Here is an 8,122-nt window from a genome sequence, read left to right as displayed (position 1 = left end):
CCAATTTTGAAACTTTATCATCTTCCTTTAAAGTGTGATAAAAGGTTGTAAGATCATCACCCGAAATACACCATCCTTCTTCATTACTAAAATCGTTCAAATACATCTCATAAAATGTCACTATCTTAGATATATCAAACTTAGAAAATGAATGACAAAGATTTAAACAAGACTTATTTTCTAACAAACTAGTTGAGACATCACTAAATCTATTTCTATGTTCTTGAATTTGCATATCCAGAACCATATTAAAAACTTCAACCTCAAAATGATGTCGAGTGGTGGTGTCTGGTGCAACGTTGTTTTGATGTCCGGCTAGTTTCCAATTTCCAAACAACGAGTATAATATTTAAAAATGGTTAATGGGCTTTAATTGGGTTGGGCTTGAAACTTTGGTTGTGTTTTAATTAGGTAAAACTTTTAAATTGGTTGAACTTTAAATAAATAGGGACAACATTATATTTTTTAGGGGTATCGAAACACGAAATTTACCCATTTTTTTTTATTTTTTTTATTTGCATTATCAACGAAAAATTTAGGGTAACGGAAGCTACCCCTAATAAAAAGCTAGGTCCGTCTCTGAAGTATGTCATTCCCACTTAAGGTGCGCAATCGCAATTTTCAATCTCCAATCTCCATATTCTTTTACCTAACGACATCCATTGTTGTAAGGGTGAAACATGATAAAAAAACAAAAGAGTAAAGTGTTATTTTCGTTCTTATGGTTTGGTAAATAATGCGAATTTAGTCTAAAAAATATGGACCATCCACGTTTCCCAGTTCTTGCCAATTACATCCAAATCACTAACTCCGTTAAATTTAATCGTTAAGTCAGGGGTAGACATGTATTTTCACTCTTTCTTTATTATAATATTTATTTTAGTGATCTACGTTTTTTGTCCTTGCAGTTTGTCCAAATCTGCGGTTTTAGTCCATTAGTTACAAGTTTGCAATTTTCGTACTTGTAGTTTCATTTCACTTGCAGTTAAACCCGAATTTATTAACCTCGTTAATATCGTTAACCTATTTGCGTGCCTCTCATGTGACGAACAGTTTTGTCGTTTATATCCCTAAATAAACTTCAGTCCTAGTTCGCAAACCCCTCACGTGAGGGGCTGAGGTGTATTTGAGGAAAAAGGGAAAAAAAAACAAGGAACAAAATTGTCCCTCACGTGAAGGACACACTGATGGGTTTAACGACCATACTTAACGATATTAGGGAATTCGGGCTTAATTGCCAGTGAAATGAAACCATACGGAAGAAAATTGCAAATTTGAAACTACTGGACTAAAACTGCAGATTTGGACAAACTACAGGGACAAAAACCACACTTCACTAAAACAAGTATTATAATAAAGAAAGAGTGAAAAGACATGTCTACAGCTGACTTCACGATTAAATTTAACGGGATTAGTGATTTAGATGTGATTGACAAGAACTAGGAAACATTGAGCGTCCAAATGCAAAAAATAAACTTTTTGAACTAAATTCGTATTATTTACCAAAACACAAGGACAAAAATGACACTTTACTCAAAACAAAAGGAAAAAGCACGGCACGTAAGACTCACATAGGCAATGGAGCCATGGAGGTTCACATTTGACACTAAAACATTTGATAATGGGTTAAGATGGAGTAAATGATTGGTTATATCTTAACTACTAACTAATAAAAATAATACAAACCACCATCACTCTCACGCCCGCTAGCGGCCCCACGCGTCGCCTCGGCGCCCTCCAAGTGTCCGGTGTTTGCCGTGTTACGTGCAGCCTATGTGGCAAGGCACCACGACCAACTTCGGTCTAAAATTAATGATCTTTGGCTTCGTGTTGTCTCTATTAATTTTTGGTTTCATGATAAGCAGTTCCCACATCTCGCCTCGTAGTTTTAACTTTTTAAATTAATGATCATTGGTTTCGTGTTGTCTCTATTCTATGTTCCTTGGTAATGTAGTTGTTTGGTAGCCTCCTAGTGATTGCATTAAGTGGCTAGGTGTGTTTAAAGTCGGATATCCTAACTTCAGATATCAGGATCTTTCGAATAGTGAATTTCACTATCCGAGTCCGAAATTTCGAATATACGAAGTTCGAATATCCGATCGGATAGTAAATCGGATATCCGAAAATCTAAAGAAAATAATGATTAATAAAAACTTAAAGAACTACTTTTAAAATTATTTCGGATATCCGAATATCCAGGAAAATTATCCAAAATATTCGAAAATTATCAGAAATATCCAAATTTATAAATAATATTTATTATTTAATAATTAATAAAATATTTCGGATATTGGAACTATCTGAAAATTTTCAAAATCACTATCAGAATCTGAAAATTCGGATATCCAAGATGGATATCCAAAATTTCGGATATCCGAATTTTCAGATAATTCGGATTCGGTTTTTTTCAGATATTTCGAATAAGGATTCAAATTTTTTTAACATATATGAGGCCATTTATAAATTGGTCAAAGGTAGATTGTGTTTAGTTCACTTATAAAACACATATTAATGTTGTTTGATAACCTCTTAATGATATCATTAAGAGGTCAGATACCTTTGAATCAGTCAACATTAAGTGTATTAGATTCGCCAGAATGACACTTGAATCAGTCAGCAAACCTCTTACCCATTAAGTTTTAAAATGATGTTGAATGGAAATGCTACCCGTTTGTCCATTCGCATTTGTTCATAACCCACACCACCTCTTCGACCCACCACCATCTCCTCCTCCACCAATCACCAACACATAGGTGTACTCAACACTTATTCAAACTCACTGTCTCAGAGTCTCTTCATTCATGATTCTTACGACTCTACACAACCGGTGCAGAGAAGTTGTCAAATAACTCCTTAATTCGTAACACCTCTTAATGGATAAGTTTTGAAAACATGTTGACACATTCAAATCGAGACTATCTCTTAATCAATTATATTACTTAATGATTCAGCACAAGATTGACCACACTCCATGTTTGACTCTATAATTTACAAGTAAACACTTAGAAATGCTCCCCTTCCACTTCCATAGTTGACAATCCATAGTTGACAAGGAAAATGATTATTCCTTCGTCTCACTTTCCACTAGTCAAACTTCCCTTTTAATAGCTTTGAGTTTTTACATGGATTAACTCTTGGTTCTGTAATGTAGCTCAAGAAAGAACAAAATGTAGCTCAATTCAACATATTTTAACGTTAAAGCTTGTACTAGTCAAATAATATACGGATTTTCGTTGTGCAACAAGTTTGATATGCAATATTAATTTGAGTTGTTTATGTATCATCCCATGTCGGCTACTTGATCCTTTATTAATTTTGTTCATAACTTTTCCTTTCTAATATCTTTTTAAAACTAATTGTTTTCTTTTTATGTAGTCATAATAAAATCTAACTATCTATATAATTGCCTACTATGAAATCTTAGGTGTCGCTCTCAGGTTGTTCCCCTCATTCTCTAAAGCCACCAGATTGCTTGATTTCTAAATGGAAGCTTCTCATGCATTTGACCCGAATTTGTGGGTATGGGTCTAACCAAACCCATATAGTCTTTAAATGGGTTATAACATCTCATTTATTTTTGAAACTCTTTCATAATCAAACATTAATTTTCACAGATCATGGGTCTCACCAAACCCGTATAACCCTTAAACGGGTTATAACATCTCATTTATTTCTAAATGACCCCTTAATCATCAAAGAATAATTTCCATGAGTTATGGGTCTTACCAAACCCAATAGTCTCAAATGGGTTATAAGATCTCGTTTATTGATAAACATTTTCTTAATGAAGCCCTAATTTTATTTATCTCCTTTTACATATTCTCCATTACTGGTCTATCATCTCCATCGCCGGTTAACTTCCGATACTATCCACCATCGTTAACTACATCAACATCTCCTTTTTCATTAGAAAAATATTTGTGTTCATGTTTATTCATATAAAAAATCAATATGCTCGTGTTCGTTTAAGTTTGTTCGTTAAAAATCTAAAAACCCTACATATCTCAATTGAAAAAACCCAAACGCTAACAAGTATAATAACAAACTAATATATATGTATTAAATTAAAACAAACTACGTTAAAAAATAAAATAAATCATCATAAAATAGCAAAACGATTAAAAACGAAAACTTAAATAAACCCCCGTAACACAGGAGGATCAAACTGGTACTATATATATTAGTTTGCAACAGTACCTTTTAAATATGATGTCAAGAAATCTAAGCAAACAAGAATAAATAGCAAAGTACAAAGGTAGATTAGAGTAGGGATATGTTATTCATACACCCTTTATAGGATGTACATAGAGATAATATGTGTGTTAAGAGGGTGTGTGAATAACCATTTAAGTACTGTACTTTTAACTTTTTAATAACCATTTAAGTACTGTACTTTTAACTTTTTAAAGATCTTTTAGGCCCCAGAAACTGCAGTTCAATAGTACCATCTTCTCCATCCAATATTCCACCGGAGTAAATCTAAAACTAAAACCAAACCAAACATCCATATATATTAAAACCTTAAAACAACATTAACACGTGTCATCAACATGCATAACAACTACCTACATACATATTATTAATCACTAACCAAACATCGAACTAGTTCTAGCCTTTTTACTAAACCCAACTCCAAGGTTCAACTCAAGGTCCACATTAGGGTTTTTGTTATTATCATCATTATTATTATTATTATTATTATTATTATTACTACTAATATTAATATTATTATTCATCTTCATCAAAGATGGATTACTAAACAGTTGACCCACTGACGTCACAACATGACACTTACTTCCACCACCGTTACCACCATACTTCTTAACGGCTTCCGTCGGCGCCTGCAGCTGAAACACCGACGGAATCTCAAAATTGGTTTTAGCTTTGGAACCTCTCAGCCGCCTAGCGGCGGCGTCGTACGCACGCGCCGCTTCCTCCGCCGTGTCAAACGTTCCTAGCCAGTGCCTGCACCGCCCGATCCGGTCACGTATCTCCGCCGACCACCGGCCGCTTCCTCACACCTCTGTAACTCTTCTCAACCGTTGACTTTGACTTTGATTTTTCTTCTTGTTCTGGTTCTTCTGATTCGACGTCGTTTTGGTCAACGGTGGTTATGGGTTTCCGAAGAGGACATGTTCTCCGACGACGGCGGCGATGCCGTCAAGTTCAGGTGCATGGTGGTATTGATCTGAACATGAAGAGGGTTGATAGTATTGATGAGGAAGGTGGTGATTAGGGTCAAAGTAGATATTCATTGAGGATAATAATATTGCTATTGCAGGGAACAGTGAGATGAAGTGAAGTTGTACCGGTGCTATATGGTATCTTAAAGAGATGGTTATATAGGTGGTTTGCATGGGGGACTGACAAATTGAAGAAACACCAGTCGAACCCCGACAGATTACGAGTAACCTGAGAGTTAGATAGATGTTTCCCACGAGGGGTTAATTCCGGCAAGATGGTTCTTCCGATAACCTGCAAAACAGACACCGTGAGCTCGTCACTAAGAAAGGGGGGGTTCCTCCTTGTGACCACCCTCCGGCGTGAGAATCAGTCTATATTACTCTTTGAATATAAAAGTATATTATTAATACTAGAGCAGTTATCAGGTAAATTATACAAGATATTAGATGATGAAATGATAATACCATTTGATGTCTTTTATAGCCGAAGGTGGGTTTCCAAGGAGGTTTAGCCGGCCTACTACTCTGCCAACTGTGGCCTACACACGTGCTCTGCTGGTAATTGGTGGATAGGCAGCGGCTGACAGTGACCAGGCGTGCTGTTCACTTTTCCTTTTCCACCAACTACAGGCTAGGCACGTGGTATGGCAGGAGTTGGTGAGTAGGCGGCGGCTATTGGTCACAGTGCTGTGGCGTGTTGTCTGCCATGCTGCTGTCAGTGAACTGTCGTATCGTTGGTCAGATCTTTTGTCCATACCTCGTCAGGTATCACACAAAAGATCCTCCATTATTATACGGACTGGCTCATTTAGGCGGGAGTTTTCCCCCTCCCGCCTTTATGCGGGAATGTTCCCGGCTTTGCTCATTCCTTCTTCAGGTGACTACTGAATTATTACGAGTCTGAGCCTTATGCGTGTAGCCATGCTGCGCGGGTGGCCAGTCCCTAATGGCGGGTATCCGTACCTGCGGGAACAGGCGGATACTTGGAAACCATAGGGAGGCATTTCCTGCGGGACCAGCTTGCGTACCGCATGTGAGGTCGTCACAACTCTGAGCGTGGTGGGTCATGCGGGTTTGGTAGGTCGCGGCGCAGACGTCCCTATGGTGAAGTCTGCGGGTTCAACTGCGCAGACGTCCGTTTAAGGAGTCTTGCGTGTTCAACTGCGCAGACGTCTCCTTTTAAGGAAGTCTTGCGGGTCCTAACCACCTCTGCTGGGACCTACCTCTTCAAGTCCCCCCAGTCCAATGTTCTGCTCATGAATGTTTAATAAAGTGAGGTGAACTTTTGGACTTAAGCAAGGGGTTTTTGAAAAGGGTTTAGTTTTATGGGTTTTCCGCGGGAAGTCTTACCCACGGGTTTCCCAATGTCACGCAGAATTTCCCAATGTTCTGCTTGATCTCTGGGATGATGCAGATAGGTCTGTAACCTCCCCGCAAGTCAGGAGCGTTTAGAACCTTTTGTGTAGATTCTCCATGAGGTCTTGGTGGTTTTGAACATAGTGATCAATCATGTTATAACCACCAATTCCATCCTGAAGTTTCAAACAATCTAGTTCTTGACGTTCCAGCTATGCGGGGATGTTAATCCCGTTTCTGCAAGCATGGCCCAGAAGATCCTTCTTGGTTTCAATTCCCATGGAGTGCTCGGTATGCGAAGGGTTTTGCCTTGACGCTGTACCCGCACTTCGTCTTATTAGTTACTTTACTCCCAAGGTATCCCTGGCGTTAAATCCCTGCAGGGCTAGGTGCGTGAAGGGTTTTGCCTTAACACTGTACCCGCACCCGACTTATGGTTGCCGAGGTGTTCCTGGCGTTTAATCCCCTGCGGGCGCTAGGTATGTGAAGGGTTTTGCCTTAACACTGTACCCGCGCCCGACTTACAATTGGGTGCCGAGGTATGACTTTTTACGGGTGTTAGGTATGTGGAGGGTTTTGCCTTAACACTGTACCTGTGCCCGTTTTGTAGTTGGGTGGAATGCCAAGATTTTCTCGGCTTCACTTCCCTGCGGGTGCTAGGTATGTGAAGGGTTTTGCCTTAACACTGTACCCGCACCCGGCTTCATAATTGGGTTTTTCCGGTTTCCGTTCCCTGCGGGTGCTAGGTATGTGAAGGGTTTTGCCTTAACACTGTACCCGCACCCGGCTTCATAATTGGGTTTTTCCGGTTTCCGTTCCCTGCGGGTGCTAGGTATGTGAAGGGTTTTGCCTTAACACTGTACCCGCACCCGGCTTCATAATTGGGTTTTTCCGGTTTCCGTGCCCTGCGGGTGCTAGGTATGTGAAGGGTTTTGCCTTAACACTGTACCCGCACCCGGCTTCATAATTGGGTTTTTCCGGTTTCCGTGCCCTACGGGTGCTAGGTATGTGAAGGGTTTTGCCTTAACACTGTACCCGCACCCGACTTCATAGTTGGGTATTCTTGGCCTCTGTTCCCCGCGGGTGCTAGGTATGTGAAGGGTTTTGCCTTAACACTGTACCCGCAGCCGTCTTACGGTCAACTGGATAGCCAGGGTAAGGGGTTTTTCCCGCTTACTTTTCGAATCTTTTTGAATCTTTCAAATTTGAAAAGTTGGTGAAAGGATAAGAACAGTCGTCGTGCGACGGTTTCTTCTGACTGTGTCAGGACGTGCTGGAAGTTATGGTGACGTGACATTATATGGTCGTTTCAGACGCTTTTTACGGCGCGTGGGCGCGATTTTTCGGGCGCGTGGCCGCAAAATTAATGGCACTCGTCCTTTCAACAGCTGTTGCCAGCTTGCCTGGTGCCACATGTCACGGTTTCATTGCACCTTCAATTTCTCTCTCCTCCGCATTAAATTCATCGCATTAATTGCGATCACTATATAAAGGGGAAGAGGGTCCTTTGTAATTCACACCTTCACTTCTTCTCTTCATCTCTAAGGCGATTTCTGGTGAATACTCCCTTATTTAGTTGAGCA

At 39.7% G+C, this 8,122-nt stretch overlaps 1 pseudogene; it reads right to left on the bottom strand.

Moving 5' to 3' along the window:
* Positions 1–4,586: 4,586 nt before the first annotated feature.
* Positions 4,587–5,354, bottom strand: LOC143568910 (ethylene-responsive transcription factor ERF084-like; annotated as a pseudogene).
* Positions 5,355–8,122: the final 2,768 nt, after the last annotated feature.

The sequence above is a fragment of the Bidens hawaiensis genome, unplaced genomic scaffold (genome assembly GCF_021521415.1).
Source record: "Bidens hawaiensis isolate Kalapana, Puna unplaced genomic scaffold, B.hawaiensis_p1.1 tig00024245_1, whole genome shotgun sequence".
In the NCBI taxonomy this organism is placed as follows: Eukaryota; Viridiplantae; Streptophyta; class Magnoliopsida; order Asterales; family Asteraceae; genus Bidens; species Bidens hawaiensis.
This window is presented reverse-complemented; position numbering and strand designations above follow the sequence as displayed.